The 26,112-nt window shown below is 40.4% G+C and overlaps 1 protein-coding gene across 12 annotated transcripts in view; it reads right to left on the reverse strand.

Moving 5' to 3' along the window:
- Positions 1–26,112, reverse strand: part of TEAD1 (TEA domain transcription factor 1) — a 180,730-nt gene that overhangs the window by 125,547 nt on the left and 29,071 nt on the right. The window lies entirely within an intron of this gene.

Here is a 26,112-nt window from a genome sequence, read left to right on the forward strand (position 1 = left end):
GAAGATAACAAAGGCAGAGATAAATATAATTAGGAATGAGTAAATAGTAAAATTATACCAATGTGCCTCCCAGTAAAATGAGCTAGATCTTCTTTCCAAGGTTAAAGACCAAATGGAGAAGCATCTGGCTGGCAGAAAGAAAGCATTTTTGGGAAGTCTTTTTTAAAGCTGTTTTCTTTCTTAAACTGAGAGAGTTTAAGGGTAATAAATATTGGGAACAGCTAAAGAGGAGAGCAGATGGCTGAAGGGGGGGTAAACTGAAGGGGTTCCTTTTAAAACCTGTTTTTTACTGAGTTCCTTCCTTTCTATTTTGAGAAGCTTTATTCTTTTAAAAGGTTACCTATGATAATGTATGAAATATATTAGCTTAAATATATTGGCTTAAATGTAACTATGCAAAGGATTTAGAAAGTAACAAATTTAGATGTTAGATTCTTATTTCATAGAGTCCTAGAGTTGGAATAGACCACAGGGGCCATTGAGCCCAGCCCCCTGTCAGACAAGAAGACGCCATCCAAGCAGCCATCCAAGCAGTCCTGATATATGGCTGTCAGACATTTGTTTAGAAACTCTCAAATGAAGGAGATCTTTCAATGTTGATGTGAAACTCAAGATCCTTGACATATGTTTAAGATAAAAATTTAAGATTAACCATTTGTTTTAGAAGGCAATAGGGCGAAGAGGGCAAGAGGTGAGCTGGTAATTAATATTCCTTGTTGAGACACATGTAAGATATATTACTACTTATTTGTCATTTATAGATGTAACAATATATAGCTCTTTGTGCTCCATATAAGGACAGGAGGATGTGGGTGTATCTTTTGTGATTGGATATAGCAGGCAGCCAATAGGAAATCCAACCAGGCTGATTGGACAGATGCAGCCAAGGAGGAGCAAAGGGGGCTGGATTAAGGGAATATAAGTGCTGGCCATAATGGCAGGAGGCCAGGCCAGAGCTTGGTAACCATATACCACTGTGCCTCTCATTTATTTGTCTGACAAATAAATTATTATTTTAATTTCTCTATTGCTGCGTTGAATATTTCATTCCAGCTAAGCGTTAACCACAAGCAGGGTGCTACACTACTGCTCAGCTGCTTAAGCAGATGCTAGAATGTTATTTTATGAACACATCTTTTGTTCGCTGTTTAAGACTTCACACTCCCACACACTTTAAAAGTAGGCCTTTTTTTTAAAAAAAAAAAAGGTCCTTGCACATCTGCAGCTACCACTGAAAGTAGCAGACAATGAAAAACCTGGCCTAAGATCAAACTGATATCCAAAATTATTCCCACATTGGAGGCAAACTGCAACCCTTGCTTAAACCCAATTTTACAATACAATGATCAGTTATTTCCATTCAGTACTCTCTTCCTTATTATTTGAGATTGTGCAGTTACTGTGCCAATCCACAGCACTATACTGCACTGGAACTCTTAATGGAAACATGTGTTATATGTGCAAGCATACTACTGGGAAAAGGGATTTGATTTTACAAACTCAAGTGTGTGATTTTTTAAAAAATAAAACCTTTTTTTATACCTTGATGATTTGGCATCCACTATGGACCAGTAAATGCTTAATCTCAGCATCCTCCTCCCAGAAAGCTGCCTTTAGATTTTTAAGGAGTTTAGGCTTTTACAGTTGGCTCAGTATGGTTACGACGAGAGTGATTTGTATCACGAAGTTTCCCAGGCCTGCTTTAAAGACTTTGCAGAGGCCCCTAAAATTCTGCTGGTCTTTTCTGTCTCTCATGAGATTTCTAACTAAGTATCTTGATACAGCCCCATTACTATCAACATATTATGAATTTGTCACAATTAATTCTTGTAACTCTCATAGAACTAGTTCTATAATAGCCAGTATCCAGTATACTCACTATAATATTAGGTTTCAATATGAAATAATAATATCTTGGGCATTTTGGCATTTGAACAGCTCAAATAATCTGGCTTTTGGTCGTTTCCTTTTGGTGTCCACCCTTATGTGGGTGAAGTGCTTTTTTTACACTGTTGGGGGATTTTTACAGAGTAACACTTTTAATTTGTTTTGTTGTTTATATATTTTGTATTAGACTCCTTATGTGTGAAGTGATTCAAAAACTGAATTACACTGAACTGAATTTTTCATCAATGACTTTCTCACCCATGAACTCAGGCACACAAACCTAACCTTAGAAACACAAGTTCTACAATCAACTACTATTAATATAAACTGGGCGGGGGAGAGAGAGAGAAGTTAGGAAATGCTATTTCCAGCCATTTTGCCTTCATATCCTGGTCTATGACCCCATTGGGAGTTTCAATTGATTTTCCACACCAGGTGCTTCTTGCATAAAAATGAAACATTTTTTAAAAATCCAGCTTATTTCTACTGTATAAATTACCATTTAGAATTGATGATCTGTTCCTTCAATTCCATGGGCTTTGCCGCATCTAGGTATATTATTATTTCAGTGTTTCCTACTGTATCCTTAAGGTGCTCTGAGTACCTTAATTGAAATTGTAGGGTTTTTAAAATGTATTTTAAATTGTCGTAACCCTCTCTGGGACCTTTGGCTGGGTAATAAAATAAGATAAAATATAATAATTCTTCAGATAAAATACAAACACGGTACAATAACATTTTATTCGCCTGCTTTTAAAATTGTGGGGAAATTGAGGTGTAGGGGCGGGTGCATCTGCTCCCATCAAGTCTGGTTCTAGGTGACAAGACTGCAACCTTCTGCCCAGGCACCAGAGTAAAACCTTCTCCAGCCTCCCCTGAGGCTTTTTGCTCCACAGGAAGGTCAGAGGAGGAAGCCAGCATCCTTGATCCCCTTTCGAAAACAACTGACATGGAGGGGTTAAGGGGAGATTCCCACCTCCTCCAGCCCTTTCTTCCCCCATCAGAACCTACCAACCTAAACCCAATCCCAGAAGCACTGGGGGGCTAGTGACATTAATGATTATTAATGGACTCTTGGGAACATCTGACATTGTCCTTTTCAAACAATCTGCTCTTTAAAAAAAACAAACTCCTACATCTTCTGCTGATTGAATAGGCATGCAAACATTCACAGGCAAACGCAGATCCAAACTCCATTAGTTGGTTGTGTTTTTTCATGGAGTTTTTGGCTGAAGCAACTTTGGCACAGGATTTGAAACTATTTTTGGAAGCTTTGAAAAACATCCCAGGCCTCTGCTTTTTATTATTTAACACACAATATCTTTCTTTCTATATATCCAGCAAGACAATGCTATCCACTCAAGTCCAACTAACTTTCACGTTACTGCAGGGCAAAAAAGAAATCATGATTAAGTACAGCTGGGGGGGGGGGAGTCTTCAGAGAGCCTTGGTGCATTCAGAATAATTGAAGCCTTCCAGTTTCAAATCCCCAAGATTCTTATGGAAAGGCAAACCTTTTAAAGCAAGTTCAAACTGCAGATTATTTTCTGCCTCTAAACATTTCCTATAAGGGCTAAGGCAAGTTAATGGGATTCTCTGAGGCTACTGCAAGCCTTCACACTTAAGACCCATTTAATTTCTGGGTCTTCTCTAAGGAGCTCTTAAGAACCGTCATTTAGTGTATACCTAAAAACATCAGGTGGGATGTGGCCCCAAGGAACTGTACTATGTGACTAGCATCCGATGCCAAGTCATGAAACATTGTCTGGTCCCATGCATGCTTACAAGGGAATACGTCCAACTTGGTTTCAGTTGAGACTTAGTTCCAGGCTTAGTTTGCAATATGTGAAATCATTATGGACTAGCCACACACACAAAAAGAAAGGCTTTTTTATCATCATCATCATCATCATCATCATCATCATCATCATCATTGTTATTATTTCACTTTATTATCTGCCCTTCACCATCAGGCCCAGGTTAGGCTAAAACAATTTAAAATTCAGTATTAAAACGATGTTCTAAGCTGTTTCTATTTCAGCTGTAAACTGCCTTGAGTCCCTGTCAGGGAAAAAGATGGGATATAAATAATGACGGTGGTGATGGTGATGATTAGAAGCAGCATGTCTCTGAATACTGGCCACTGAGGAACAACAGCAGGAGAGGGCTATTGCTCTGATGTCCTGCTTGTAGACTTCCCAGAAGCATCTGATTGGCTACCAAAGGAAACAGAATGCTGGACCTACAAAGGCCCTAGGCCTGACCCAATTGGGTTCTTGTGTTCCCTACGGCACTATTGTCACAGAAAGAATGCTGCAGAGCTATCCCAGTTCCCAGGCAGCTGGATCAGAATGGGTAACCAAGGAAGCTTCACTTTTTGTGGCAGAGAAACAACTAAGCAGAAGAAGAGAAATATTATGAAGGGGTATTGTGGACCAAGTGACTGCAGAATAATTATTGACAAACTTTCTTTGATCTATCAGGAAATTAGAAAGATCTGCAGCAAATTGGTACCATAACACACTTTCCTTAAGCCTATAAATCTGGATAAGGTAAAAGGAACCAAGTATTGGGGTGGGTGGAAAACGAAGTCTAACACACTGGAGCTGTTCTTTTAAACTTAATTATAGGGTTTCTGAGGAGTTGCAGATTCAAACTTGACTAGTCTTCAAATGCATCCATCAAGTCCCAACTACACACATAAACCCACCAAAATATATATTACCCTGGCTCATAAATCAATATAGAAATTTGACTTCCTTGAACTTTTCAGGCCAATAGTTAATGATTATAAAAGCATATTGCGCTCCTAACCAATCTGGCATCATCCAGATGTTCTGGACTACAACTCTCATCAGTCATGGCCAATGCAGCTGTATAAGGCTGCATATACGTGCATTTGGATTTTTAAAAAAATAGTGGCAGAATTTAATTTTTTTCCTTACACAGAGGAAACCATCTGGTGAATGTATTATACCTGTCTAGACTTTTCCAACTTAGGCACTAATTGTATGATAAAATATTAACATACTTAGTAAAGTAACCAGTTTAAGCCCTGGCATTCTTCTGGAAATGTATACTGTCAAGGATGTTAAGGTGCCACAAACAGGTGTGCTTTTATTGTTAGTCAGATCTTGTCAGAGTACAAACCTAGAGACACAGACAGGCCCTTTTTGGGTTCCAACTCTTTGTCACACTCTAACATTATCAATGATTGGAACAGAAGGTCCTCCTATCCAGATGGAACAGGCTCAGACACATTAACTTCTGTGGAACAAAAGAAATGGCTTCAATCAACCTGCTCTCTCCAAGAAACAGGAAGCACCTTTAGCTTTCCACCCTAACTCTAAGTAAAACACTACGTTTGGGGACACCATTGTAATAGGGACAAAACTTCCAGACATTGGGTGGGCCAGTGTCCAGAGAACAATACAGAAAAGCGATGCAATAGAAAAGCGATGCATCTCCCATAGTTTCCAGAGTACACAGATCTCTCTGTTCCTCTGACACGTACATGTACAATAACAGTAATAGAGAATGGCAGTGAGATAGTGCCATTCCCTCACTACCACCAAGTCTTGACAAAATTGGGACGCAGGGAATTAATTCACAAACAACTGCTGGATTTCACTCAGGAAAAGAAAGAGGATGAATACTTGCTTCTATTTGTGGAATATATATATTTTATTACAGTGGCCTGGTTCTCACGACAAAGGGCTTTGAATTATGGCTTACTACAGGGATGAGGAGATGGGTCAAGCCAGCAGGCCAAAGGCTTATCTTCCCCACTCCCACAAGCCAAGTATGACAGGTGGGTAAGGCAGCCGACCTCTCAGTCACTTGACATCATAACGACATCTGCTGGCCTACTTCACAGCACTTTGCAAGCCCCACTGATCAGCTCATCATCAGTGCTTTCAAAGCTTCCAAGCCCACTTTCAACGCAGTCACATCTTTACCTGACCAGCACCTGGTGTCATGTGACTTCAGGTGCAGGGCAAGTGGGAGTGTCTGGGCCTTAAAGGCTTGGCAAGCCAAAGCTGGGGCAGGGGACCTGGCCAGCCTAATTAGGTCTGTCGGCCAGAATTTCCTCACCAGTGGCTTACTGGGACTTCATGAATGCGATGTCTCACAGAGAGGTGCTCACAGTCGCTTTGGTATTCCCCCAGGTCATTTCTGCTCCCACAACACAGTGAGCTATGCCAAGGTTTTGCTTAGGATGCCATCTAAACACGGGCTTGTGATTCAGCTCTCTCCTCAGTGGCCATGAGCTGCGGCCAAGAACAAACGTAGGCTGATGCCAATGAACCTGGGTTACAGCAACACACTAAGTCAAACCATGGCTTTGCTCGGTGTGGAACTGAAGCAAAAATGACTGGGAAGGAGCAAAATGGCTGTGAGTGCCTCTCCAGAAGCACCCACATTCATGTGGTCCTGGCGTGATTTGTTTTGCAATATTGTGCAAACCGGGCCAGCAGGGAGCTTCTACCAGCTTTGCAGATGCAGCAAACATTTCCTCAATTTATTGTGTTAAGCAACACTTTGGCTAGTCAAATTGAGTTGTTTTCACTATTCTCATCTCCACAGTCTAAAATATGAATAACTGCATATCAACAGATGTTTCTAAGAAACCTCATTAGTAGACCCCTGCAATGGCAGACTAAAGCAGGATCTTTATCCAAGAAGATGCTATTCTTACTGAATTGATTATTCTTACTATTTGAGCATGAAATCCCCAGAGACACTATCAAATCCTCCTGATTTACTATAGGAAATAAAAAAAAAGAAAGATAATGTTCCATAAGGCATGTCCTTATAAAGTCAATTCAATTCAATTCAAAATTGTCTAACAGAGACATAAGATTGGTTGTGTTTTTTTAAGTATCCAAGAATGCCACAAAAATAACTACGCATTTTACCCAGAAAAGAATATATTTGGAGTCAATAACATAAACTATCTTTGAAGTAGTGGATATCACGGTACACTTGTTGAAGTTTGTGGTCTCTTCCTTAGGAGTTTTGTAGCACAGTGTCATTAGTAGGCTAAACATGCACAGCTCTTTTTCTCCATAACACCTGAATCAGGAGAGGCTCTGCAAGCTCCGCCCCAGGGTCTTAATGCAGTGGCGGACTGGATGAGAGCCAACTGAGTCTGAACCCGAGGAGGATGAAGACCCTGTGGGTAGGTGGTTCCCATGTCTGAAAGACAGGCCAGTTGCCTGATGTAGATGGAGTACCACTCCCTCTAAAAGAGCAAGTACACAGTTAGTAGGTATTCCCGGATACAACTTTGTCATTGGTGCCTCAAATCTCTATGGTGAGGAGTGCCTTGTACCAGCTTAGTTATTTTATTTATAAAAAAATATTACTATACTGCTGTATTGTTTTAAAAAAATCAAAATGGTTTACAACAATAACACATAAAATACAATAAATACTATATTGGAAAGTTTAAAACAGGCAGTAATTAATCACTGTGGAAAGATGTATTAATTGCCTGTGTAGGACTGGCAGAATAGGAAAGTTTTCAGCAGGAGTTAAAAAGTTGACACAGAAAGTGCTTTCTGAATCTCTATTGGCAGAGTTTTCCACAGGACTGGGCTGAGACTTGGTCTCTCATTGTAAGCAAAAGCCTAGGTTTCTTATTGTTGTAAAATGAGCCTCACCAACTTGGGGAGTAGCCATATTCCTCAGCAAATAATTTCAGGGACTGAGCTGGGCTATAAAGCTTGAACCTTGAACCTGGCTCGGTAGTAGATGGGCAGCCAGTGCACTGCTTTAACAACAGTGTCACATGTTCTCAACCAGATGCCCTCACCCACAGTCTGGCTGCCACATTCTGTGCCAGCTGGAGCTTCCAAACCAGACCCAAAGGCGGTACCACACAGAGCACATTACAGTAATCCAGCCTCAAGGTTACCAATGCAAGGACCATAGTGAGCAAGATATCCCTGTCCAGGAACAGCCATAGCTGGTGAATCAGATGAGACTGGTCAAAGGCACTCCTAGCCCCAGAGGACACTTGGGCCTCTAATGCCACTGTTATAGTGGCCCAACTGGCCTCAAGTCCAAGTCAGACACTTAGCGCAACTGGTCCTATGCTCTTCCAGTGGAGATTCAAGAAGCCTCCTTGCTTTTGACTTTTAGACATCTCTTGAAGATGCCTCTTGTGTCAACTTCTCGTTAGCCAATCACCACAATGATAACCCACATTTCAATTATTTTTAAATGGAATTTTACGCTTCAATGTTGTACACCTCCCAGATATAGGGCAGTATAGAAATAAATAAATTTTAATCTCCGTCTCATTTTCAGCGGCTTTCCTGGGTGTTGTTAAAGTCAACCTGGATGAAGACAGGCGCTGCTTGAAGCAGGTGCCTAACTGCACAGAGAGATGCTGACATTGTCTGGGTTCCTGGCAGAAACTCCACTGAAAGAATAATGTGTGAAGCCGTTTGGAACTAGCCCTGAACTGCTCCCATTAGAGGGAGTCTTACCCAACAACAAGTCAGTTCCAACAAACAACCTCCTTCCCCCCAGCCCTAAAAAAGAATACTCATCTCTCTCTATATATATATATTTGGTGCAGAGCCTTTCAGGAAGCTGGCAATCAAGCAGTGTTGGGGGAGAGAGGCCAATGCTAAACAAATACATATGGCTTAGGGGACTATGCTTTTTTGAGAGGGAAGTAAGAGGCACTTAGGCAGCAGACCCACCTCCTCTCATTCCCTATTCTTCACCATGGAACTTTGCAGGTGCTAAATAGCCTCTGCTGCCTGATCATTTTACACATGATTTAGCCCAATGATTAGCCTCTCTAATAAAATGAACCGGGCAGTTTTTGTTGTTGTTGTTCTTTTACTTCTGGTGGCATTACTGCTGAGGTGGCCAAAATTTGCCAATCCTGAACTTGTGAACAATGTAAGCTCACTCTGAATGTCAAAGCGTAGAGGACTGGAGCCAGCTGTTATCTGGGCACAGGGAAATGCACACACAGTTTTTCACGCTGTAGTTACTACTCATAATACTGGGTTTTAAAAAAAACAACTGAGATTTTCCTGTAGTTTCAAATTAAAATATGGTACTCTTACCTAGGAGTAATATTTTGCATAGTAAGCCAAACCATCATCTCTAACTTGCCGGGCCTTAGGTCTGGTTCAAATATGCATGTACATTCTTTTAATTTTTCTATGCTTTGTGACAGGAAACAAGGCCATTTAAAAGTGATGGATTTGAGGTGATGTAAAGAAACATGAAAATTATCTGCGATATTATATTTGTAATAGCCCACTCAAACATGCAAGTCATCATTTAAACTGTGGGGGATTTTATAGTTTTATTGGTTGTTATGTATTCTTGTGTTTTCATACTGTAAAGCGCCCTGTTATCCTAGGATGAAGGGTGGTATAAGAAGAAGAAGAAGAAGAAGAAGAAGAAGAAGAAGAAGAAGAAGAAGAAGAAGAAGAAGGCATTTATCTACAGATAACTTTTACAACTCCTTTCAAATTTGGGCTTGGAAACTTTACAAGCAACAAGCCAAACAGAAACCTGAAGCACACAAGGTATTTTAACATGCTGCGACCCTATGCTGACAAAATACTAAATTGCAATATCAGGCTAGTTGTCTGAAGTTACTAACAGTGCAATCCTAACCATCTGTACTCCACAATAAGTCCTATTTAATTCAAGTGGGCTTCCTCCCAGGTAAGTGTAGCTTGGGTTACTGCCTAAATAATGTTTACAACTCACTCTTCTCTATAGACTACTGCCAATAGTTGCCTTTCCATTTTGTCCGATTAAGTAATTTATAACTTTGTTAGTTTGCCTACTCTTATGCTAACAGAAGTTGATCTAATATGTGTTATCTCTCTTTCTGTATCTGAGAAGTGTATCACACATTCCATGTAATCTGTAAGTGATATGTAGGCAGGTTGAATAAATCTGCTTGCTTCTTTGCTATATGCAAGTGCCCATTTCCCTTCTAGTGTGCAACTCCAGCTAAAATATGCTTTCCCTTCTGCAAGTCAAGCTTTCATAAAATTATCTGTAAAAAGCACTAGCAGCTCCTCACTGCTAATTTCTTCAAACACCCAACAGGAATGGACAGCAACCACTTTATTCTCCATGGAGGAAACAAGGAACAAGTCTTGGATAATAAGCAAAAGCAAAATTTATTGACCACTTTGTGTAGGTCATTGCTGCGATGATCACACACATATGAGCCTTTTGCTGCCTTCATATGTGCTGAGAACCTGTGGCCAAATATGGTGTCCCAAATAAATACTTGCACATGCACAGCAAACGGCCAGCTGGGGCTAATATCACTTATTTATGTAAAGCACTTATATACCTTTTTTAATTAAGGATTTCAATCTGTTTTACAAAAAGTTAAACAATCAAACAAACACATGACAAACAGCCAGCAGATAAAAGTGTAATTAAAAGTCATAGTAAAAACTTTATATGAATGCCTGGCCTTAAGATACAGCAAGGTTGGTAGCAGGTGCATTTTCCATAGGAGAACATCTCACAACTGGGGTGCCACCACTGAGAAAGCCCCCTCTCTCACAGAAATAAGTCTCACCACTGGCATCATGTTAATTAACCAACTTGTACTTTCTATTTCTTGATAAAGTGTGTGAATAATTGCTATAAAATACATTCTCACACAGTAAAGTATTCAGTACTGAGCAATATTGTAAAAAAATGATTAACAGGTGTCACTGGTTCACATTTTTTTTTTTTTTGCAAAACAATGCATAGTACAACAAAAAGCTGGTTTGGGGCACGTTTATTGGAGATTTTATCAAAGTGTTGAATTCCAGAAATTTTTTTTTGTCTCATAAAACATCAACAGAATGCTGCTCTTTAGAAAAACACTCTCAGGAAGATCGCGCCTCCAACGAAAATGTAAAACTGTTGAGAGCATAGCAAATATCCTTATTTTTTTAAAAAAATATTACCCGATACAAGCATAAAGAGGTTGGCATTCTTTTATCATCACTGTCCAAAAATTGAGTCATGCCTAGGTACGCCAAGTTTATTTTTGATGTATTTTGTTTTGTTTTGTTTTGTTTTAAAACTGCTGTTCATTGATTAAAATCCAGGACAGTTTACTGTAAAACAATATAGGGTTATATCCAGTAACACCATCCCATTAGGACAAGGACTTCAACTTGAGCCATGGAACTTCCACTTCCTTTCCTCCCCCTGCCATCCACATCTGCTCCAGAGGTTTTGGGTGTTTTTAAGGGAGGGGGTGCTTTTTTGCATGCGCGCGCACACGCGCTCTCTCTCTCTCTCTCTCACACACACACACACACGTGTTGTATAACATTTGAGGGATGCGGGTGGCACTGTGGTCTAAACCACTGAGCCTCTTGGGCTTGCTGATCAGAAGGTCAGCGGTTCAAATCCCCATGATGAGGTGAACTCCCATTGCTCTGTCTCAGCTCCTGCCAACCTAGCAGTTCAAAAGCACACCAGTGCAAGTAGATAAATAGGTACCACTGCGGCGGGAAGGTAAACAGCGTTTCCATCACGGTGTTCTGTTGCTTCAGAAGCGGTTTGGCCACATGAGCTGGAAAGCTGTCTGTGGACAAATGCCAGCTCCCTCGGCCTGAAAGCGAGATGAGCACCGCAACCCCCATAGTCGCCTTTGACTGGACTTCACCACCCAGTGGTCATTTACCTTTTACCTTTTTTATGACATCTGAGGTTACAAATCAGAAATCCAAGTACAAATCCAGCTCAGATCACTGGTGACCTTAGGTATAGTATGTCATCTCACAGGGCAAACAGCTGCACTCTGAACTTCTTGGAGAAAGTATTGTGGGGACCAGGATACAAAAACATAGTGCCTACAAACAGATATCGGTATATGGCCCAAAATAAGTCCACCTGTGCTGGACTCACTGGGCTATGGGAGCACACACTATGCCATTATGAAGAGGCCTGGGCACACCTCCCTTTTCCACCAAATCCTATCCACCCCCCCACTCTCAGTCAAGCAACACAAGCTTCCATTTCTCATAACAGCCTGGCATGGTACCCAAAAACAAGGGACAAAGGGAGAGAAAGGCAAACACAGATTGATGGGGATCCTTCCACAGAGGCACACTCTGCGTGCAATAGGCTCAAACACCCATATTAAACAGAATAGGAGAAATCCATCTATATTAATTACGTTGGACAAAATAGATTCAGGCTATTGGGGACTTCCCCACCCCCACCAAAAAAAGAAGTCATACAATTAAATCTTTACTAAGTGAGAAATCAAACTTAGCATACATAAACATGACTCAACATTTAGTAATCTCTACCAAAGGACAATTCAGTGGAAAAGCCAATTAAAGTAAGTTTTGTTTAACGTAAACAAGCTGCTGCCTTGGCCATATGTCTTTGTTCTTGTAAATGTAATCCCCCGGTTCTCTACCCTAGACTGGAGACTTTGAAATTCCTCTTAAGGATAATAACAGTAGACAGCACTTGAATGCTCCCTTTGAAGCACGCACTACACAGACTTTACTGCTGACCTTCAATTTTCAACAAGATTAATCCCAGATCTACAGTTGGGGTAGTCTAAACGTGATTATCAATCACAGTTGGTTTTTTGCATTGTTGTTGACCATTTCGAAATACACTGCAAAATGGCAACCGGCAGGATATGAATTACCTGTTCAACGTTGCATTAATATTTTATGCATAATATGGTCTTTATCTCAAAATGTTTCGAAGGCCTTTTTCTCCCCTACATATTTTATTTACTCTGGAGTAGTCAATGATATTTGTCGCCTTGCTCTGTACATTGACCAGTGTATAATTACAGCAAACTAAAAACAGTCAGGGGGCATTCAATATTGAGCCAAAGGGAGCTTCCATAAGGCCACAAGAAAAGGAGATGAGCACAATGGGCAGGCCCTGGAAATGTAACAGTTTGAGAGAGAAAAATGTCTAGATTCTTTGGGACTAAATGAGTGGATGAATGGTGTCGATACTGGAAGGGGTGGAGGCTAGCACAGAAGTTCCCTACCAAAAAATAAGCACTTGTAGAGGTAGCATATGCTACACACCATTCAGTTAGAGGTGGGCAGAAATACCTCAGTAGGAAAGCACATACTTTTGAATACAGAAAGTCCAAGATTGAGTCTCTGGTATCACTCATACTGTATAGCAGTACTGGGAGACACTTCTGCCTTATTTCTTAGAGCAGGCATAGGCAAACTCGGCCCTCCAGATGTTTTGGGACTACAACTCCCATCATCCCTAGCTAACAGGACCAGTGGTCAGGGATGATGGGAGTTGTAGTCCCAAAACATCTGGAGGGCCGAGTTTGCCTATGCCTGTCTTAGAGCATCACTGTCAATCAGCTAAGTGGACCAATGGTGGGACAGCATAAGGAAGCGTCTGTCCTCTTATGTCCCACATAACACTTTAGGCTAATCTGAAGTATAAACAACATGAGCATGCAGACAACTGGCAACAATGATTGGGTGGCTGAGTCAGTAGAGCATGAGACTCTTGGTCTCAGGGTTGTGGGTTCGAGCCCCACGCTGGGCAAAAGATTCCTGCATTGCAGGGGGTGGGATGTGATGACCCTGGTGGTCCCTTCCAACTCTACAATTCTATGTTTCTACAGTGACATTCTCTTCAAACCCGGACAGGCAACAAGGGAAAACTGCTTAGAGGATCAGCATGGATTCTCCAAGCCCAATGTCATCCCCAAGGAGCCTCAAAATTTGCCAAAAGGTATGCTCCTTCACTGGGACGCAGGTGGCACTGTGGTCTAAACCACTGAGCCTAGGGCTTGCCAATCAGAAGGTAGGCGGTTCTGTTTTTCGGTCCCTTCTCCTGCCCACCTAGCAATTTGAATGCATGTCAAAGTGCAAGTAGATAAATAGGTACCGCTCTGGCGGGAATGTAAACGGTGTTTCCGTGTGCTGCTCTGGTTTCGCCAGAAGTGGCTTAGTCATGCTGGCCACATGACCTGGAAAAACTGTCTGCGGACAAACGCCGGCTCCCTCGGCCTATAGAGCGAGATGAGCGCATAACCCCAGAGTCGTCCACGACTGGACTTAACAGTCAGGGATACCTTTACCTTTACCTTATGCTCCTTCACGGTTCAGAAAGACTGCAAGCAGAGTAAATAGGATGCACATTCAAATAAGCATCTGACTAAAGAGGCTGCCTCGCTGCAAATCACTGCTTTCAGTGGCATGTGCTTCCCATCTAAATACACATTGCAAACTTGATGGGGCTTATACATTCAGAGGTGCATGCCATGTAGGTGCACATCTGCTTTACCCAATGAGTCCTTAAAAATGAGGAAGGCACACAGCCCTTTCCAAGGTTAAAGAATCGTGGTGGGAGGGTCCTGGGATTGGAGGATGAGCAGCTTCTCTGAAGCAAGTTCACTTTACTCTAGGTGAGTTTAATGCATTTATTGTACGTAGTTTTCTATATTGATTTCACTGTTTATTTATACAACTGTAGCACAGAAGTGAAAACTACATGTTCTTTTTTAAAAAAGTTAAAAATTACTGTGTATTTGTACAACTGTGGCAGAAAAGTTTAAAAAATTAAGGGTGGAAAAAAGGAGATGTTACATGAGTTCTTCTAATCCTGGGAACATGACTGGGGATTAACTGAACTGCCAAGACTTCACAGAAGTAACAAACGATACCAGATGAAAGCTTGCCTCCATAAGCTGTGTCAACTTCATTATGCTGTTTGAAATATATTAGCGCCAAATACACTTTCCCCTCCACAAACAGTTAAGTTCCCCACCCATTCGGGGTTTAGACATAGCAGCCGAAGTTGTATCATCACTGGAACCTGAGGGAGGCTGAGCGAGTTTTTCAAGCTCTCTTCCACTATTAAGTTGTTATTCCAAAACAGTTTTTGCCCAGCTCAAAACTGCAACACTTTTGCTCTCTCTGTCTTACAAGAAGAAAAAAAACTGTGCAGTCCTGGGAAGATGACTCATTAGTAAATCCTTTTCTACTTGCCGAAAACCTGCCCCTCTTCATTAGGAACATAAAAGATAAAAGCTCTTAAATGGCATTAGCTGGAATACGCCTACACACAGTCAGTACAAATAAATTAATTGCACCTGGCCTCTAACAGCCAAAGTGTAGCAGCAACATCTTGTTTCATTAACAAATTAAATTGTAATAGAGTATCAACACTCCTGTTATGAACATAAACATTTTTTGGCAACTACAAATGATAGAAATACAAGGTGAATCCTCTGGTACCTACATCTTATAGCAATGAAATGTACCATATTGACTGCAATTAAAATACTTTTCAAATACGGTACTGAAAGAAATGCCAAACCTACCATTGAACAATTCTGAAAGTTCAACAAATGGCATGCACTAGGTGTAAAGAGATTTTAAGTGAGAAGAATACATAAACTGATTTTTTTAAAAAAGAAAAAAAGAGGTTCTCAAAGCTAACAAGGTACACATCATTCATGATGGCAAAATAGATTTTAGATCTATACTGATATTCCTGGATCTGGGGGGTTGCTTTACAACTGAACACACTGCAATCCAGCATGTTCCTTCTGGAATGTTCCTAGGTCTTTAGCATGAGAAAGCTATGCAGGATCAACCTGAAAAACAAGTTCGACTCAACTAGCCCACAAGCTAATTTTACACCCTCCAACGCACCTTTCTAAGATTTCTTTTGTGCAGACAACTTGTGCAATCCAGTTCCAGGCAATTACTTAACTAAATGCCAAGTGCTCTCTTCATATGCCACACAATTTTTTAAAAAAATATAAAAATTTTCATTTAAAAATCAAAAGAGATCGCCATAAAATGATAATAAGTGTTCCATCATATTAAATTAATTTTCCTTTATTCCCCCTTATGGGAGAATAAAGATAAATTGTGGAAAATAGCAATCACCACAGAGATTAGCATCCTGATTTATTTATTTTTTAAAGCCAATGAGATATTTGCCTTTCACTTCAGTGCAACTAAGGTTTCAGCCACCACTGCTAAATAAAAAGCAGTTCTGATCCTTCTGTTGTTTCATTTCCATGAAACACAGCACAATGTGATAAATAGCATGTGTGGGTACGGGTATACATATATATTCTAATATACAAATATCCATATATGTCCTGAGGCACCAGCCTTGGAAATAAGGCTGCCCTTGCTATAGCAGAGCAACTGAATGCAAGTTCCCCTCTCCTTCCATCAGCTATCCCCTAGCAGCATTTATTACATCAGGCAGTAGCAAAGGGAGGAAGGGAAGGGAAGCAGAGCCATATTACATTGGTGCAGCTGAGAGACCTGCATCTTTCAGCTTCTCATTTCCTTGAACTGCTTTCATTTACAGCTGGCAATTATAAGAAGGAAGGAAGAACCAGCACCCAAGTTTGCATTCCTCCTCCTTTTTCCTCTCGTGTTCTTTCATTTTGCATGGTAAGCCTCAGGGCAGGAGGCTTATGACTGATCCGTACAAACCACTCCAGGGTCTATTTTGGCTGACGAACAGAGTATAAAAGTCCTTCAAGTAAATACGTCCACAAAAGTTATTACCACATAAGACTTTTGTTAGCTTAGCTACACATCTGCATTAGTGTGCATGCACACTGGCTGCCTGAATCAGGGATGGGGGGGGGGACCTAGAGCCCTCCAGGTGTAGCTGGATTCCAATTCCATAATCAGTGGTCAGGGGTGATAAGAGGGTTGGGGGAGGGGGTTGCGAGCAAATAGAAATAGAGCTGTTGCTACCAAAATTAAGACTATGAACAGTGCAACGCCAATAATAAAATTGCACCCATAAAACAAATTCTCTGGAATGGGTAATTGATGCTCATCGTGCATCAGCCGCGGAGTGGCATCGACAACCAACATTACATTATTTGGGCATGGATGCTGATCCAGGGACTTACCTGTGCATGTGTGCATCAAAGGGCTTTATCTGCCCTGTTATTTAATACTGATGGAGCTTTTTTTATTATTATACTCTCAACTGAGGATCACTTATTGAAGAAGGAAGGTTCAAAAACTAATTTTAAAGGCATTGATAAAATAAGTGCTGCACATGTCTCTTTGCTTTTCCCTGTGAACGGCAGCTACTGTGCAGGAATGACAGAAGCAGGGCCAGAAGTGTACCAGCAAGACAGAAGGTTGGACCAGAACTTCCAGTCTCTCTCTCTGCCATGCGTTTTCTGCAATATGGCACTAGATACTACTGCAATAAGCTATCCTGAAGCTTCCAACCTGGAACACTGATAGCTATTGCCAAATTATTTTTACATATATACTCTTCAGTAGTCCAGAACAGCTGCTTTACAGCATGCAACTGAAGACCAAGAAGTACCCATTTTTTGGTATTCTTAAGAACACAAGGAGAGATATAAAATGTGAAATCAACCATCCAGGCTTTGAAAATAAAATAAGTACTTGTTGGAAAACGTGTGGTTGAGAGTACAGTATAGAACTACAGCCAGGGTTTTATCCAGTGTTAATTCTTCTCAGAGCAGACCAGTTGAAAATAATGGACATTACTAACTTAGTTCTAGTCAATCCAGTAGGTCTACTTTAAGTAGAACTTAGTTGGATGTAACCCATTGTGACAAACCCAAGTTTGCCTTTGCACAATCCTCAGTTATATCCACTAGTCCTGTGTTAGGTGGTGCTGACTGCATTGGTTCTCTTTGCAGCCCAATCCATACCCTCCAACATTTTGGGAAGGCAATTCAGGGCATCCCCACCAGCACCCCCACCCCACTGACCCAACTGCTCGCCCCCTCCCTGCTGCTGATCCCTTGCATGTTTGGTTGTTAATACATAGATACCCACTCCAACTATTCATATAGAAGTTTAAAGTGGCACAAATTATCTTTCCTGACAAAAAGAAACAAGAAGCAACAGCAACATGACTCCCATCTTCAACGTGACCCAACCACAACCCATTAAGATGAGGCATGTAATGTCTGATATGTAAGCATAGCTCTCCTTTCTTTCATGGGGTTAACACTTGCCCCAGGGGATGACTGTGCAATACTTTTGTTGAGTGATTACTGTTAAAAGGAAGATTCAGCAGCAAAAACCCACATATGCCTCTAATAATTTGCATGTGTATTCTGTAATGTGACTGCAGTAGTTAAAAGAGAGAGAAACATGCAGAACAAAAATCTAGTCGTATTTTGTTGTACGTGGAATCTGCCTTCTGCTCTCACCATTCTGGAACTAGCTCAGAGAAGAGAGGGCTGCACAGCGGATTTGAGTGACCATAAACAGCAGCAGCGGCTCAAGAAAGTGGCCATATTGTTTTGTAATTAACACATCATTAACCCACCATGAGCTCTGAAACTGAATAAATCACCAAATAAATAAATACCTATGATCCTGAAGCTCTTTACTACAAGTGCATGCCCAAGCATTTAAGCATAAATGCCTCCTCCTCTATGCATCTCTACCTTCATTCATATGATGGGTAATCTTCACTAATTTGGGATAACTGCTTGCAAAGGATGAGACACTTTGGGATGGAAGCCATTTTGCAGGTAAATTCTGGCAACAATCCCAGAAAAAAACATGTACCGTATTTTTCCGTGTATAGGACTAGGTTTCCCCCCTAAAAAATAATGTTCAAAATTTAGGGTTGTCTTATACATGGGGGCCATCTTCCCCCCATTTTCTTAAATCAGAGTCCCCCCCAAAAAGGGGTGTCTTATACGTGGGGGTTTCTTATAGATGGAAATATACAGTAACTCCTGTGTGGATAACACCTGTGAGCAACTTTGATTTGATGAACCAACACTAGTGACAAGAAACTCATTTGGATTTAATAGGAATAGTCCTGTAAGAGATGAGTTCTTTGCTTCTCAATTCCTATTCTGTTTCCATATACAGGTTCAAAAGTGCCAGGTGGAAAGATGAAGTAATAAAAAGAGCCCAGCAGAAACCTTACTCCAGAATTCAGCCATCTCTGTACAATCCCACCACATGTGTCTATATGTACCAAACATGCTGTAGCCCCACCAACACAGTGAAGCTGTACCAGGGAAAGCTGTTGCAGAATGAGGTGCGTTTGAGCTGACAAAGACCTCTATGGAGGCTTGGCCTACAGACCATGCTGCTGATAGTTATCCGTCTACATGTCCCAATTAGATTTCCACCATGACTTTTGGCTCTGGGCCCCAAAGGAGGACATCGATCAGAATTTTGTACAATATAGAGAGTACCTTTACATAAGTGTGGTGTATCTTTAACCAATCATTCAAGAGCAGTTAATTCTCTAGTAGCATCTCTTTTTTGTAGAGGGACAGATGAAAATGGACCTCAGTTCACTGCCCAATATTCAGGGAAAGGGCTTATCCTCTACAGTCATACCTTGTTTTATGGCCGGGATCCACTCTGAAGCCCCAGCCGCTAACCGAAAAGGACGCAGGGCAAAGCGCCACGCACGTGCGTGGAGCGGTTTGTGCTTCAGCGCATGCGCCAAACCCGGAAGTAACCTGTTCCAGTACTTCCGGGTTTGCCGCGGACGTTCGCCAGAATGGACACTAGACGAGGCATCCATTAGTAACATATACAGTAACATATATATTACTGTATACATGTTTTTATACCTGCCATAGACAAAGGAACTGTTTCTGTATAACAATCCATAAGGTGGTATAGTAGACAGGATGTCCACGAAGCTATGTTGTAATACCTCCCCTTTTTCCGAATGATTATGTAGTGACATAGGTTCTGAATGATTTAATGTAGACAACAGAGATTTTTGACTCCCATTTGTTTAGCAACAAAATGTTTGTGGGTGTCACACTTGGAGGAGGGTTACTAAGAAGTTGTTTTTTGAGTGAAAAGCATATGAGCTCAGTTCAGTTCTGGTACTCAAAACAAATTATTGTGCAGAATTCTTTAATTATAAGTGCATTTCTTTTATATCTGACTCCAGGGCATCTTGGGATTCTAGTAAAGATCAAAGTAGTCCCATACACCTGAAGTCTGGCCTCCCCTGTTGTACACTTACTTCAAGCTGTGCTACTGCTGCGCTGATTTCTTTAATAAAAAAAAAAACCAACACCAATCTGCTTAGTTTAACAAAAACAAAACATTTTATTGTTTTTCGCTGATATGAAAAAGTGTTCCTTGTTCAAACTATCTTTCTGAGGCTGCAAAGCTGCAGCTAGTCATAACCAGGCTTAATTTAGTAGTGAAACAATTTCTTCTGCCACTGCTGGCTGGAAGAATAAACCTGTTTCCTGGGTCAAGGAGAAATGCACACTATAGAAAGAGCAATTCCTCTATCCATTGAATCCCAGAGGGCCTCATTGCTATAAAGTACATGGCCTTTGTCAACCAGGTTACCTAGGAGTGAAAGTTATGTCACATAATCCGCAATTCTGTTCCATACTGTATACCATCTGGAGCCAAAGTCAAAAGCTAATCTGATTTTTCTGTTGGCTTTTTTTTTTAAAAAAGAGTGCCGACTCAGGTTGGATATTGTATGCCATCTGGCAAGAGAAAGCGTTTATTCACATCTACTGCTTGCCTGCCTATGAACTGTTCACAAAACCAACAGCATAACCCTTCATTTTCTTAATTTAAGAAGGTTTTATAAATTTAGGAAGTGTGTTTTGCATGAAATCCACTTATGGAGTTATCCAGCCAAACAACGTCATGCACCTCAGCAAAGCTCTTTCTTGGAACTCAGTGTTTTGCATGGACAGGGAAATGAATATTATGACAGAGATAAGTACTGGAGAATCAATGCAGCCACATGCCCGGATAAAATAACCTTCAATCATGAATTACTTTATAAGGAAGAAAAGCTGGTTAAAAAGTTATTGTGAGGCATACAGAGCAAACATTCCCAAACCATGTTTATACTGAGCTTGCCAAAGTCAAAGTAAAAATTAACCTTTTATTTTATTCCATATTCATTCAGATTTTCAACCTATATCATGCCCCAAAGGATCATAGGTTTCATGGCATCAACTAAAAATCAGCTAAAACAAATGGGGTTTCCACACAGAATAATGTATTGTATACTTAAAAGCACATTTACATATTTAAAACAACAGGTTGAACTCAACTAAGTCAGATTTAGAGTAGACTCACCAGAATCAATGGGCATGGCTTGTACCTCTGGTACAAAATGTGAATGAGGACACATATCTTAGTGATTAGCTTTTCTAAAATGGAAGTGGCAATCTATGATTTGGCCCAGCTTTTGGTTTGTTGATGAAAAAGCACCAATTTAAATGAACAATTGTCATTCATAACTGAGGGTGCCACTTCAATCTTCAGCTTTGGTATACTTTGTACACGCATTCTGAAAGTAAAAAGTAAACCAGATTGGGTTTTTTATTCATTTTTTTTGTTTTGTTTACCACTTACGCATAAAAAAGGGGTGAAAAACAACAGCAAACCATCATTGTGCATGTGTGGGCAGGCATGGAAAAGCTAGAAGGGTGGAAGGAAAATTCTTAGTTGGCTATCCCAATTTACATAGCACCTTCGGGGGGGGGGGCGGATCAACTTTATGCAAACACATCAGGGTAAGAGGTCTATATGCCTGGCACATCCTGCTTCCATTTTGAAAAGCTCTTGATACGCAGCTAGCATAATCATGTCCTCCAAGCAGTGCACAGAGGAGATGGTCATTCTTTCTGGCACTGGAGCATTAAGTGTTTAGCTACCATGGTTGCATGTTGAAGCCAGTCATTTTGTCCCACCATTAAATTACATGCCAACGCTTTGGAACCCAGCAAGATAATTGGAACCTAACAAGATATTTGGAACCTAACAAGATATCTATGAACCTCAGAGGCTTCCCTAAAACCGTACTGCTGCAGCTAACGACCTCCAACCAAAATGTTGTAATTTTAAGGCAGAACCCACTTTACAATTGCCTACACACTCTGTGATTCCACACACCCCTATTCAGAAGAAAGCCCCGGTGAGATTACTCCCAGGAAAATGTGGATGGAATTGCCACTTTACCGTTGGCTCATCGGAACTCACTTAGAGCAAATCTGGCCTTATATAATCTAGGCAAGACTGTTGCCCAAGGAATTTGTTCCAATGAAACCATGCAGTTTCTCAGCTACAGAGAACCACGAGACGCCCAATCAAAATGCTAGCCCGGTGCTTGAAACAGAATTTATCTGTTAACTTAACTCAACTTTTTCCACTCTAAAATAGTCTTTTTGAGGTGTGGTGACCAGAAATCTACATGCCAAATGGTCGTACCACAAATTTGTATAGAGAGGGGGGAGAGGCGGCAACCATTTTGTGTGGGGGTTCTGTTCCTGTCCCCCACACGTTGGCAGAGCGTGCATAAGTCTGTTCCTCCCCCATTCTGCCCTCTTCTGGGTCCAAAATGACCTGCATTCCAGTGGTTGTGTGTCAACTGGACACACAAAATGACCACTGCCTATACTTCGGGGGGGGGGGGGAGATAAATAAATTATGACACTAGAAGTTTTATCTTCAATTCCTTTTCTAATGGGATCCATAAAATCAAATTTGGCTCTTTTGCACCTGTCACACATTGCATCAACCTTTTCATTGACCTACCCATCACAGCTCCAAGATGTCCAGTCCGCACCCTATTAGTGCATATGTGAAGTTCAGCTTGCTTTCCCCGAATCTGCAATACTAAATAACTTTGCATTTTACTTTTCATTTTAATTACTAATATTGGTGTATATAAAAGAGTATTTCAATAAAATTTAAACATGACACATACATGTATATAAAGGGAGCCTGTTTCTTTTAAAAGTGCACCATCAGTAGTGAAGCCAGGCTGGTGAAAGAAAGAAAAAAGACCCAGCGGTGGACAGTTCCTCATTGTGCAACCAATCTGGACCACATTAGGTCCTAAAGTCTGAGAAGTGCTGTGCTACCCAAAAAGTTCCAGAAGTTTGAAGTATTTAGTAAGACCCTTCCATCTACAAGACCCCCAAATGTTACATGTATGGGTCAGTATTTCTGCACTGCCTCCCCCCTCCCATTTGGAAAGGGTTGTCACATTCCCCCTACTGTTCCACGCAAGGTTTTTGCAAACTTCAAAAATTTGGAAGCCAATCATCATCACACAAGATGCCCCACAGATGAAGCACTGTAACAAATGAGCAGAAACTAATCTCACGATTTACAATGAAATTCCTATTGCCCAGTTGATAGCTTCCAACGACAAAGCAGGAAAAGGAAACAGGAATGTTATCAAAGTCTATTAACAAACGATAAGGAAAGCAAACCTGTTATTCATGCTGGGCAAAGAAAACCATTCATTCACAATGAATCCTGCAAAACCAGGAGGTCAGGCAGTTACCGTATGTTTTCATCTGGTTTCCTTTTTTTTTACTTATGGTGGAAGCATATGCTGTTTCACACATTACCTGAGGTTTCCACAATGTATATCACCAACGAGGAGCTACAGCCAATCTCTTTAGCACTAGTGTCATTGTAATAATTGCCCTGAGAAGTGAATTCTATCTAGTTAGGGATCTGTATGATTCGCCTTAAGCATTCAGGTAAGCAGGAACTCTTACTTCATGATTAAACCAGAAGCTTCTAATTAACCACAGTTTCCTGCTTAGCCCAAACCACCAAACTATGGTTATCAGCTTCAGAACAAGTCAAAACAAAGTTTAAGATAAATAATCCAAGTTTAAATTAAACTTAAAATTTGAAATCCTGGCTTGTTTCAAAGTTAGGAACAAGAGTTCCCTTGTTTAGATGAAAAACAGAACTCCTGATAATTAGTGGCTTCATAGTTTAAATGGCAAAAGGGAGGTGCGGGAGGAGTAGACAGGCCAAAGGCTCATCTGTATTTCAGTTATAAAACAGATACAATCATTTAACAGCAAAAATATCCAGCAATTCTGTTAAGTTTTTAAGTACTGAAGGGAAAGGAGACCTATGCCCTACTTCAAGGGAACAAGTTGGTTAAGATATAATCTCCCTTCTCTCGTTTCTAAGATGTGCAGCAGAAAATTCTCAGCAAACTTTTAAAAGTTGGTACATCTCAGGCTTAAGATGATTGTCACAATCTTCTCATTTCTCCACAGTTTGAGGAATTTTCTCCCCTCAATTTTTTTTTATGGTGTCTTCCAAAAGGCACTCCATTACAGAGTTAGATATCAGGTGATTTGGTCTGATTTATATGCACTCATTGTGACACAAAAATCAACCAAAGGAAATATCCCAAAAGGCGTTTGGAAGTATCTTTAATAAAAAATATATATCCTGAGAGGTACAATGTATTTCAAGCCACATAAGATCTTTTCTCAAAATCTACAAAAATATACAAATCTGTTTATTATTAATAAATTATTATTAATAATAATAATTATAATTTGCATCCTGCTGCTCCTCATGCGTGAGCCCCAAGCAACAAATACCATATTTAAACACAATAAAAGCAGCAGGCATCATGTCACAGAAACATAAATCAACAATCAAGCACAACGATACATGTAATCAGCAAGGTAACAAAATTTATATTCTAAGTTAAAGGAGCCACCTCAATAAACTGCAAAGTCCCTATAGAAAAGAGAGTTTTAAAAGTGAATTTGGAGGGAGGGGCGTAACAGCGAACTGGGATTTTTTCCTAGGCAAATTAGAGTAATCTGAATCTTTTAAAATTGAGTTCTGTAACTGGGGAGCCACTGCTGAGAAGGCACTACTGAATGAAGTGAGACTTCACATAGTAAGAAATGTTAAGTCTAGTATATTCATTTTGCACCGCAATCATGTTTGTCGCAGCCAAACTAGTATTTCCCACAGTAAAGGCAAAAAGCATGAAAGAAGCTGCACACCTCAGGTCAGTGTGTATGTGGTGGAAGGAGGCAGAGTCAAACAGGGTTCCTGACTACACTTGCATGACATGTTTGCAGATTCACATCTGCCTTTCACACTCGGTGTGTTTACTTTGGGAAATAGCAGCATTGGCACAGTAAACATGATGGCTGCACACAAAGTGTGAAGCAGATCCTAGTTAATCTTTTGGTAGAGTTTTTTCTTCAATGAACATGCTTCACAACCTAGGCAATCACATTTTAAAAGGAGTTGTCTGCCAGAGAAACGCATGGCTTCCGATAACAAAGCAGTGAAGTCATCTTGGACAAGTGCCATCAGGCAGGCTTTTCTTACGTGTAGCACATCTGCACTCTGCCCGATGTATACAATGCCCATAAGCTGAATTGTTATTAAAATGTAAATATACCAACAGGTTCTGATTTTAAGAAAAATAAATAAATGGTGTGGCCCAAATCCCAAGCAAAAGATTCGCCTAACAATTACAATCTTTTTCTCCCCCCCCCCAACCGAATCTTTAGTTTGATTTTACACATTCTCAAAGAATAATATTGTATTTATCACCCTTTTGTTATAATAGTTTAGATCTATCGGCACAATTTTCTCCTTAAAGGGAATGCAGGATCGGTTTCTAACAAACGTGCCTGACTTAAAGTGAATTGGCTGGCGCTCTTAACAGGAAAATTGAAGCGTGTCAGTTCTTTCGTTTCTCTTCGGGAGAAATGAGAAAAAGTTCAGATGCACAGATAAGAAAATGTATAGCAGTGTAAACACTTCTCTTCTGTGGAAAGTCCAGTTCAGCAGGACGCAGAGTGAAGTTGAGTGTTTTGTGTTGTCAAGCTATCTATGCAGGAAAAACCTTTGCTTTACTTTCAGTGTCAATATACCATCAAATCTAAGAATTGCAAGCACAGATTAACACGCCCTCCTTCTTTTTTAAGTCATACTATGGTGGAACTCAAGATTTTTGTTACCTCTGCCCGGCCTGTACTATGATCCTTTGAAAACTTTCTGTAGCAGCCATTAAGATGATTTTGGAATGACATTTGTGAGCAAACTGTAATCCAGATTCCCAAATTCTTTGATTGGCAGGTACAATTGAGCAACAGACATTGAAACTTCTTTTATCAATAATTCCTGCCAACAGTTATCTAAAGATTCCAAACAATAATCAAGTTTGCAACTCTTAGTTTTGATTTCACTACCCAAATTGATTATCTATACCATAATTAAACAATGCATTTTAATATTTAGATTTTATGCTCTACAGAATATACTATCATCTGATTCAATATAATTCCATATACATATGAATATGTAATAAGATAGCAATTTAAGCCCTAATGTCCTCTCTCCTAAATCTTTACTGGTCAGAACCCTACTCTTTTCTCCACATCCCCCATCCTGTTAATTACTGTCCTGC

This window comes from Podarcis muralis, chromosome 1 (genome assembly GCF_964188315.1).
Source record: "Podarcis muralis chromosome 1, rPodMur119.hap1.1, whole genome shotgun sequence".
In the NCBI taxonomy this organism is placed as follows: domain Eukaryota; kingdom Metazoa; phylum Chordata; class Lepidosauria; order Squamata; family Lacertidae; genus Podarcis; species Podarcis muralis.